An 11,942-nucleotide genomic window follows, 5' to 3' on the forward strand; every position below is an offset into this window, starting at 1 on the left:
GATGACTGAGTGAGGTGAAGGTATTGTAAACAGGAAACGGCAGCCTGGGAGAATGCTCAGGAGTGAGATTGAGATGATTTGACAGGTTACTGGATAGATGTGCTTGAGAGGCCTGAGAGCCTGAGGCTACAGGAAAGCTGGGAAGATGAGGGAAAGACAGGCTCTACACAGACAGCGCTGAAGCCCCAAGGTGAAGAGGTTGGCCCTGACCCTACAGAGAGCATCTACTGGACTCCCAGTTTGTCTGGATGAACCTTGGAGAATTCAGGAGTATTTTTCACTTTGATACGCTTGGTTAGAAGCACATTGAAGGTAAGAACAATAATCTCCTGTTCTGATTGCATTTATACATATGTGGGGAAAAACAAAAACAGGGTATTCAGACACATGGCCAGACCTCCCGGGAACCTGGGAAAACCAAACCGTCAGGCTCAAGGGAGTTTTAAGGTCTGACCTGGAAGGATATTCCAAATCCAAGGACCCTCCAGAGGTGAAGTTATTTGTCCCTATAAGAGTACCTAGTAGCTGGAACTACAGGCGTGTACCACCATGCCTGGCTGATTTTTGTTTTGGTTTGGTTTTTTTAGTAGAGACTGGGTTTCACCATGTTGGCCGGGCTGGTCTCGAACTCCCGACCTCAGGTGATTCACCCCCCTCTCAGCCTCCCAAGGTGCTGGGATTACAGTCGCGAGCCACCACACACAGTCCATGTCACCTACTCTTGATACGGCTATCCTTAGGAACTTCAGATAGCATCCTGTTATTCTTTCGTAACACCTTTTGTCATTGTGTTCATAATTTATAACAGTGTTCATAACACTAGTTACAATTGCATGTTAATTTCTATGCTAATTTGTAACTGTCTGTCTCATAACCATAAGCTCCATGAGAAGCAGAATCAAGTCTAATTTTTTCAGGCCACACACCCAGCATTTAACAGAGTGTCTGGCACCTGGAAAGTATCCAATAAATATTTCTGAATGAATACTTTCACAGAATTTAGAACAGGTAAGAGAAAAAGAAGTTCAGCCCATATCATCTAACTAAAAGTATACATTACACCAGAAAAAAAATCCTTACCTAAAACAAGTTTTATTTCTAAATCATGAAGCAAAATGACCATACCTGGCTTTCATATGCTGGTTTGGGTTGGGCAAAGCCTTCCTAACTAGATGCTTTATATAGGAAAAGATAGTCTTTCCATTCACTAACAAAAAGAGATCACAATGATACGTGCTAATGTATCTATTAAGTAACTGCATAAAAGATAGCTGAAAGACAAAATGAGCATAACATTTAGAAGCAGGATGAGCCACTATGCCTGTCCCAGCACTTTGGGAGGCCAAGGCAGGCAGATCACGAGGTCAAGAGATCAAGATCATCCTTGCCAACACAGTGAAACTCTGTTTCTACTAAAAATAACAAAAATTAGCTGGACATGGTGGCGCATGCCTGTAATCCCAGCTACTCGGGAGGCTGAGGCAGGAAAATCACTTGAACCCAGGAGGCGGAGGCTGCAGTGAGCCGAGATCGTGCCACTCCAGCCTGGCGACAGAGCATGACTTCATCTCAAAAAAAAAAAGTGTACGCTCATATTCTCCTAGTGGAACTATAAATTGGCACATTTCTGTAAGGCAATTTAACAGAATATACCAATAATCTTTAAAATATTTATGTGTTTTAGACCAAGTCATATCATTCTAGTAATCTCTCCTGTAAAGAAAAAAGTGAGATTATTTTTCAAATCATTCTCTTGGGTAGTGTTATATGTTAGAGGAGAAAAATACAGAGCAACCTTAAAGTCCAAAAATAAAGGCTGGGTGTGGTGGCTCACACATGTAATCCCAGCACTTTTGGAGGCTGAGGCAGGTGGATCACAAGGTCAGGAGATCAAGACCAGCCTGGCCAACACAGTGAAACCCTGTCTCTACTAAAAATACAAACACTAGCCAGGTGTGGTGGCACATACCTGTAGTCCCAGCTACACGGGAGGCTGAGGCAGGAGAATCACTTGAACCCAAGAGGTGGAGGTTGTAGTTAGCCAAGATCCTGCCACTGCACTCCAGCCTGGGCAACAGAGTGAGACTCCATCTCAAAAAAAACAAAAACAAAGTCCAACAATAGACCGTTTAACTTTAAACAAGGCCACAAAATGTAATATTATGTGGCCATCTCAGATGATATTTCCAAAAACTGTGTAAGGGCATGCAAAAATGCTGACAACGTAGGTTAAATATTAAAAGCAGTTACAAAAAATTATAAATAGTATCATCCCAAGTCATGTTTAAGTTATAAAAGTAAATATTTACATAGAGAAAATACAACTAGAAGAAAGCATACCAAAGTGGCTATCTCTGAGTAGTAGAATTATGAAATGCCCTTCTTTTCTCTTCTTTGTTATTTCTATTTTCTACAATAAAGAAGTATATCTGGCCAGGCGCAGTGGCTCATACCTGTAATCCCAACACTTTGGGAGGCCCAGTTGGGCAGATCACCTGAGGTCAGGAGTTCGAGACCAGCCTGGCCAACATGGTAAAACCTCATCTCTACTAAAAATACAAAAATTAGCTGGGTGTGGTGCCTGTAACCCCAAGTACTCGGGAGGCTGAGACAGGAGCATCACTTGAATGAGGGAGGTGGAGGTTGCAGGGAGCCAAGATTGTACAATTGCACTCCAGCGTGGGCAACTGAGCAAGACTCCGTCTCAAAAAAAAAAGAAAATAAAGTATGTCTACCTTGTCAGCCTTGTCTTTTATGATCACTGCTTTAGTCAGATGGTCCTCTTCTCTCATCCCTGCAAAATACCATGTTCTTTCCCAACGCCACACCTTTGCTTATACGGATCCTTCTATCTAGATTTCTCATCTCCTGTTTCTCCAAGAGCAAGCTTCCATCACCCCATCTCTATAAACGCTTCCCTGTCTTACTATGTGGATCTTCAGCCATCACTTTTTTTCTGAACTTCTGCTCTTCCTCAGTTAGTGGCATTATACGCTGTTTCCCAGGGGCATAAATCATCTCCTTTAATCTTCAAACTTCCCTGGGAGAGCTATATTATTATATCATTTTGTTGGTGAGGATACTGTGTGAATCAGAGAGATTAGGTCACTGGTACAGGACACTGTTTCATCACTCTTCAATTATTTCCTGCTTTTACATGCTTCATCTCTTCACCAAGATCATAAGCATATTGTTTTGTTTTCCAGGATCTTATTTTACACAATAGTGTCTTACTCATCTGATACTCAAGAATTAATGTTTGTCATAATTTTATTTTCCAATTGTTCGCTTTAATTATTAAACAGTATTGTCTAGTAACCACTTTTAATCATTTTAGCAATTCCCTGTCTTCTTAAACTGAGTATTGTAAGCCTAACTTTTTCTCCAATATGTAGAATCAGTATAAATATCAGTTGTGGTACCATGCTGTAATGCAATGATACTCTCAGAGACTATTGGGGAATAGAGTAATTTGCTCTTGTACCAAATGTCAGCTACAGAATCCTAGCATGTCTTACATAAGTATTACCAGGTAGTCTCATGTATCTAATTCCTTTCCTCTCCTCCCTCCTACTCTAAAATGAACAGATGAGCTCATTTTAACAAGTACAGTATCAAGTCTATGCATTTCCAGCTGCATCTGTCTGTTGACAAAAGGAACTTAGTACTGAAACACAACTGGACTGACTGTAATTAAAACTGTAATGAAAAATGAGCAATTTAAATAATGAGTCAGATAACAAAAATCTGTTTTACTTCAAGAATCCTCTTATAAGATTTAAATATTGCAAATTTCCTGTTAAACTCTTGCTTTATTGTTAGACTATATATTATATATCACACGTACTCAGACACATACATACACTGCAATTATTGCTACTGAAAGTCTATTCAGACTCCTTTGTTGTAAGATTAGACTTAGTTTTCCAAGTTTGCCTTATGAAAGGAATTGAAAGAGACTTTTGGAAATATTCAATATAATAGTTTGAAATATTCAGATTCCAAGACTTTCCTGTGGAAATTCTGATTCTGTTGATGTAGGTTGTAATCTGAGAATCTATTGCTTTTTAACAAGCATTCTAGATGATTCCAAGGTCTTCCCACAAATCTAACTAATCTAATTGCAGTTTACGGACAAACTACTCTCTCAGTTCCTGCATATCAACATATTTTTTTCAACTCTTCTCAACAGGAGAATATCTTAGCTGGGTATAGGACCCTTTCCCTTCCTTTGAAAATGATGAGCACTTACTAAGGGTCTGTTCTCAGTGGTAGCAGTAAACAAGCAAGTCCTCTGTTCTCATGGGGCTCATATTCCAGCGGGGGTGGGGGAAGATACAATAAATGAACAGAGATAAGCAGATAAGCGCTATAACTCACAGGAAATAAAGTAAATACGGCAGATAAAGAATGATCCAGGAAAGAGTTGCTATTTTATAAAAATGAAGGGGGTTCGAGAAGGCCTCCTTGATAAGGTAATACCTGAACAAAGACCTGAGGCAAGGAGGGCAGCAGGTGAGGCTGGGTGAAGTCTGTTCCAGGCCAGATGCAAGGCAGCTGCTGTGACTGGCACGGTGTGAGCAAGGGGAGAGGGCCAGAGACTGTGAGAAGGAAAGGAGAGACGGGAACCTCTCAGGGACCCGGAGCACAGAAGTGATGTGATGGGACCCTCGTGATCTGACCATCCAGCTGAGAGATCACGTGGCTCGAATCCATCATTCGGGGCAAAGTTTCACCGGTTTGTTGCTCTTTCTCTCAGAGGAATTAGATTACAATGATTTCATCTCCATTTTCTATAGATTTCTATAGATATATATCATTGTCTTCTGGCTTCCACGTTTCAAATGAAAAGAACAAGGACACTCTACCTCTTTTCACTTTTTGAAGTAACTTGTTCTTTCTGTTTTTGTTATTGTTGTTGTTTGTTGTTATTTTAAGACAGAGTTGTGCTCTTGTTGCCCAGGATGAGGTGCAGAGGTACGATCTCAGCTCACCTCAACCTCCGCCTCCTGGGTTCAAACGATTCTCCTGCCTCAGCCTCTCAGGTAGCTGGCATCACAGGTGCACACCACTACACCTGGGTAATTTTGTATTTTTGGTAGAGATGGGGTTTCTCCATGTTGGTCAGACTGGTCTTGAACTCCTGACCTCAGGTGATTTGCGCAACTGGTCCTCCCAAAGTGCTGGGATTATAGGCGTGAGCCACCATGCCCGGCCATGTTCTTTCTGTTTGTAGACTTGTAAGAGTCTCCTGCTTATCCTTGAACTGATAATTCCAATGAAGCAGACAAAGTCTGTAGGAAAGAGTTGAGTTGTCAAATCAAGGTCGGAAAAACACAAAATTGGGAATATGAAAACAATTGGAAGGCTGCAACCGAAGCACTTATGCCAAAATGGGCTAAGGGCAAAAAGTCAGCCTTTGAAGGAAGCTCCTGGGGCCTTCGCGTGGCTGCAGGGCAGCTGCCCTTCCCCAGTCAGCGTCAGCTCAAACCAGTCCACCTTAGATCCCAGCCCCCAAGCTGTGCTAATATCCTACATCTTATGATTTTACTATCACTTTCCTTTGGGGAAAAAAAAAAAAAAAAAAAAAAAACACGTGGTCAGAGTTATACTTGGGACCATTTCACTGGCCACATATGTTGACAAATTTAAATTCTGTATGTCTACTTTCATCTCTATTCATAAGCATCTGTTAGATACTTAGTGCTTAGATAGATCTAAGTATCTATTCACCATATCTGTGGTCCTGAAAGAACTTGGATATATTTATTCAAATGTATAAGTAGAAATTCTGCTTTATTTAGATGCATTTCTTGATTTTTTATTTCATATTTGGCTAAAAGCTGAGTTCATTCATGTCTATAAAAAGTTGATCTCATTTTGGATGTAGGCAGGGAAGAGCCTGGAAGAACGTATTTATGCCTTGTGCTGTTTGGTGGGGGAGGGGGAGAAGGAGCAGGGAAGCCTGGCTGAATAAAGGGTAAGTGAAAAAAACGAGTCAAGTCTCCTCCATCTCCCGTGAAGGGTGAATTAGAGCGCAGACTCGGGAAACTGTGTCAAGAAATGAGCAAGTGTCTGATGGGAGACGGCTGTAGGAAAGCAAACGACTGTCACATCTGATAATGATCCACAGAAAGATAAACACGTGCTAAAGACAAATCACTTCTCATTCTCTTCCATGTGTCCTTCCCTCCTCTGCCTCCTCAGCTACTAGGATCTGCCTTGCTCCCACTCCCTCCCTGTCACCCACAGTCGCTGCATTTTTTTCTCTCATCCATTCTATGAATATCTTCATCTGCTATTTCTGTGTTTTCGGATGAAGAAATACTTCAGTGCATGCCGTGTGCAGCCCAGAAGATGCACAGGCAATTGTAGATGAAGCTAGCAGACCAGGCGACACCAGGAGCACAGGCACCGAGAGAACTATGTGGGCAAGATGCCCAGCAGTGGGCAGAAAATGGAAAACAGCATCCAAAGAGCCACCTGGAGAACAGATGGGGACCGGGGACCAGAATGCTCTTCCCAAATCAAACAGAAAACAGGAAGGGAGATTTGGGGAGCCGGGAGAGTGAGCAGGGGAGAAGGGATCGTGACCACTGAGCTCCCTTTCTAGAGAATGCATCCAAAGCAGAGCCAGGCAGACTGGAGGTGGGAGAGGAGAATTCACATTAAGTGTTTAGAATGTGCCAAATGGGTTCTAGTGGAAAATCTCAAAAGATGCCACCATTTCCAACTTTAAAATGCCCTTCTTCTTCCATGTCTGTATTTGTTTTTGGAATCCAAGCACAATAACATATTCATCATGGAGAGTTTTTGATGGTAAAAGAACATCCCAAGGAAGATCTTCTGATGTTGTACTGTCGGCCTTTGTGGAATTTTCTCCCTCTCATTTCCGTCTTTGTTAGGTTGGAATTGGGATAAAAGAGTTGAATGGGTCATAAGGTCCTATTCCAAGTAATTAGAGAGTTTATTCTTTTATCTAAATGTGCTTGTTAAAGTATATCAGTGTCAGCCAGGTTAATTGGAACTTTAATACATAATTGATGTTAATTTATGGCCCTTTTTGTTCCAGGATGCTACTGCAGACCTTAAAGTCAGGATACAGTTTTCTTGTTATTAATTATATACAGAAAGCCAATTTCCCCTTTGAGAAGAGGTCCATGTCATCTGTAGCTTATTAAAGGTACAATGTGTCAGCCATAGGTCACTTTTACTGCTTAAGTCCCTGGTAAACTCCATATGACTCCATAATAAGGTAATACACTAATCACAGTAAATGAAAATTAGAATTTTAAGCTCATAACATACTGTATATTAAAATGCTTAACATACAGTGTTCTAAAAAGTATGTTTCTATGGATTGCTTGTATTCCACAGGGCCACAGAAACCTGGAATCATTTTGGAAATCAGGACACCATCTTGAAACCAAAAATGTCTCCATAAACATGAAGGCAATAGGACTGCAGTGACTGAACCTGCCTCGAAGTCAGAATGCCAAATGAAAACTTGGATTTGCCTTCAGAGTTTCCATTGAAATTCTAATTCTTGGTTAGTCATTTTTTTAGAGACAGACAGAAAAAATGACGCGTCCCAAAGCCAATCAAAGGTTCTGTGTTCTAATATTCTTCTATTGTGAGGAATTCAGTAGATGAAAGTACGGGATCGTGCAAGACTTCTAAGCCACATAGGCCCACGTGTTGTCCAGATGGACTTAGCGAAAACCTTGAGCAAGAAACTGAAAGAAAGGCTAAGCCCAGTAGCATGAACTTACTTGACGAATAGCAGTACTCGATTTATGGATGGCTAAAAGATGCTAAACTTGCCAACATTGCTTTGTGACTTTTTCATTTTGAAAGAGTGAAGAATGGATGACTTTATATAAATCTAATGCTTTGGAATTTTTCTAATACGTCACCATGTTGATGTTCAACTTAACATTGCCATGATGTGGTCAGAAATGACATAACGTGATAAATAGCAGGAGTGTCTCACAATGGAACACGACACAACATGATGTGTCAAGTTTCTTTTGAACCTTTCTCAGGATCCAATATCAGCCAAAAGGAGGTCATTTTAATTATCAGATGATTAATTAATTAGTTAATTGTCAGGGGTAGATGAATCCAAAGACAATGTGGTTCTGTACGTGCACGTTTGTACACAGAGGAGAACGTGACTTTTTAAAATGTACCTAGCTGAATTAAAAGATACTAAAGTTTAAGAACGTGACTCATTGTTTACTCAAATAACATTCATGAACTAGGATGCATTATGCCAGATGCTGTGTGTGAAACATGTTCAGAAGTAGAGAATTATCCCTGCCCTCAAAGGGCTGATGTTCAAGTTGAAAACGTAAAGCTTTCTTTAAAACAGTCCAGACATCTAGAGAATGCTCAATAATTGTTTTTAAGTTAACACCTAAGGAGCAGTTTTAAGGCAATGAATTTTTTAAAAAGAACGATTTCCAGTACTCTGCCACTGTTAGCTTTTTATGGGAAGCTGTCATTTTACAGAAACAAGGAAAACTGCAAAGTAATTTTTTTTTTTTTTTCTGAGACGGAGTTTCACTCTTGTTACCCAGGCTGGAGTGCAATGGCGCGATCTCGGCTCACCGCAACCTCCGCCTCCTGGGTTCAGGCAATTCTCCTGCCTCAGCCTCCTGCGTAGTTGGGATTACAGGCACACACCACCATGCCCAGCTAATTTTTTGTACTTTTAGTAGAGACGGCATTTCACTTGTTGACCAGGATGGTCTCGATCTCTTGACCTCGTGATCTACCCGCCTCAGCCTCCCAAAGTGCTGGGATTACAGGCGTGAGCCACCGCGCCAGGCGCAATTTTTTTAATCTTAGTAATGAAACTCAGTATCAAACACTCTATGAGTTAGATGTAAACTCAAAAATTTAAAATCCCGGGTAAAACATTAATAAATCAGTTTTTAAAGTTATTGTCTACATTTTATTTTTCTGCTAAAAGCAGAAATGCATGACATAACAAATACTTCATTTTCCAATATCTTATAAGCTTTATGTAAGAGGCTGTTCCTATATACATATTTAGAAGGGATTTTTGACAATCAATGGTAATTAATATATGATGAAAAATCGTTGTCAAGTGCATTTCTTTTTTTATTTTTATTTTTCTGTTGAGACGGAGTCTCGCTCTGTCATCCAGGCTTCAGTGCAGTGGCACGATCTCTGCTCACTGTAAGCTGTGCCTCCCCAGTTCAAGGGACTCCCCTGCCTCGGCCTCCTGAGTAGCTGGGACTACAGGCATGTGCCACCACGTCCGCCTAATTTTTTTGTATCTTAGTAGAGATGGGGTTTCACCATGTTGGCCAGGATAGTCTCGGTCTCCTGACGTGATCCACTGGCCTCGGCCTCCCAAAGTGAGGGATTATAGGCGTGAGCCACTGCACCCGGCCATATGCATTTCTTAAAGTATCTATTTGCATGAGATTTTGTCCTAGGCATTATAAAACAAAATAAGCATGTCGTGAATGTTCTACAATATAGATGTAAAGTACTTTTAATTATTCTAAACTAATAAAGCAGTTTTTGTTTTATTCCCCCAACTCCCCAACATTTGTAATTAGTTCTGTTGACCTTTCTGGGCCTGTCTTCATCTGCAAAATGAGAATATACTCCCTGCTCACAGAGCCCTGTGTTGGCAGCAACTCTAAGTCGCACGTGCTGTTTTCTAACCAGAGCATGTTCAAATCTAAGGTTACGAGAGTATTGGGAGAAATTTTAAGGTGAGAAAAGAGCTAAAGTGAACTTTAGTTGTGTGAGCTAAAATAGTGAAGCTTTCCAGGACTTCATTCCAATACAGCTGAAGCAATAGTAATTCATTGCCTGTAAAGGTGCTTTTCACGGCAATGTTATTCTCAATCCTTTGCTTTCTCTCATGTCCACTGCTAATCCAACAGCACGTTCTGCATATTCTGTCTCCGAAACATAGCTGAATCTACGCATTCTCTCCATGTCTGGCCCAACTTCTCTGCCCGGGTTTCACTGTTTCTCCCCAGACAGCCTGCACTAGTCTCTCAAGTTGCTGTACCCCGACCCAGCCCATCCCCTACGCATCCCCAAGAGTGAAATGCCTTTTTTTTTTTTTTTTTTTTTTTTTTTTTTGAGATAGAGTCTCACTCTGTCGCCCAGGCTGGAGTACAGGGCTCGATCTCTGCTCACTGCAACCTCCACTTGCTGGGCTCAAGTGATCCTCCTGCCTCAGCCTCCCCAGTAGTTGGCATTACAGGTGCATACCACGAGTGAAGTACTTTCCACGCACCTCAGTGGGTCTCTCTGTGCTCCTCATCATCAATAGACAATCTTTCTTCATTTGCTGAGAAACTAGAAGCAAATTAAGAGGAACGTTCACAAAGTTTTGCCACCCCATCTAGACACACGCTGTGTCACCTCCGTCATGCTGCCTCCTTGCTGCTACTCTGGGTGAATTTTCTGCGTTCCTGTCTAAAGACCAGCCTTCCACTTGCCTTCTAGGTCCCGTTCCTTGTGACCTACCTGGTGACTTTACTCCAGTGATTTTCCCCTCTCTGGCATCACCAGTTTTTTCTTCTCTAATGGATAATTCCCATTGGCAAACAAATACACCATACTCGCTCACAGTATACAAAAGCAAATTCCTCCGAGACCTCACTCTGCCACCTCCCAACCACTACTCCTTGAACTTCCCTGTTGAATTTCAGGTCCCTGGATTCCCCTCCCCATGAAACACTTCCACATGGATATGGAAAAAGCAGCTCAAAGGTACATGTTCCAACTGAGCTCCCAGCCTTCCCTCAAGTCTGCTCTTCATGCAGCCTTCCTCACCTCAGCCAATGGTGTGCCATACTTCCAGCTACTCAGTTCAAAAACCCTTGCCTCCTCTGTTGTTCTCCTGAGAAAATCCTGTCATTTTATTGCATCTACTTTTGAACGACATGACGTTTCATCGACTGGACTGCCACCACCTGGTCTAAGCCACCATCTCCTGTCTTCTAAATCACTGCAGTAGCCTTCTAGGCAGCCCCTACTACTTCCACTCTTATCTCCCTTCCATCTATTCTCAGCACAGCAGCCGGAATAAGCGTTTTATTTAATTATTCATTTTTTTTTTTTTTTTGAGATGGAGTCCTGCTCTGTCGCCAGGCTGTCATGCAGTGGCGCAATCTCAGCTCACCGCAACCTCCGCCTCCCGGATTCAAGCAATTCTCCTGCCTCAGCCTCCCAAGTGCTGGGACTACAGGCGCCCACCACCACGCCCAGCTAATTTTTGTATTTTTAGTAGAGATGGGGTTTCACCCTGTTGGCCAGGATGGTCTCGACCTCTTGATCTCATGATCTACCCACCTTGGCCTCCCAGGGTTCTGGGATTACAGGCGTGAGCCACCATGCCCGGGCCAGAATAAGCCTTTTAAACATAAGATCCCTCTCCTCTGCTCTGTCCCTCCAATGACTCCCCATCTCATACAGAGCAAAAGTCAGAGTCCTTACGATAATAACTATATGACATATATACTTAACTTACAGGGATCTATAGACAGATATATCCCTATATGAGCTGAGCCCGTCTCTAACCTCCTTGCCTTCGGTTCCCTCCTCACGCATCTCACCCCAGCTGTACTGGGCTCCTGGCACGAATGTACCAAGCACGCCTCTGCTTCAGCATCGTTGCCTTTGCTCATCCCTCTGCCTGGAAAGCTGATCCCCTAGAGAGCCTTGAGAATCCTGAGGACCCACTCTCCTGTGCCAGGTCTTCATACACATTCGCCTTCCGTGAGGCTCCCCTGATGCCCTAGATGAAATTGCACATCCTTCCACCTCACAAACCAGACGCTCTACCTTCTTGTCCTGTTTTCTTTTCCTCCATAACATTGTCTAGCATACTCTGTTAGCTCCATGAGAGCAGGGAGATTTTTGTCTTTTTTGTTCACTACTAA

This window comes from Saimiri boliviensis, chromosome 8 (genome assembly GCF_048565385.1).
Source record: "Saimiri boliviensis isolate mSaiBol1 chromosome 8, mSaiBol1.pri, whole genome shotgun sequence".
NCBI lineage: Eukaryota > Metazoa > Chordata > Mammalia > Primates > Cebidae > Saimiri > Saimiri boliviensis.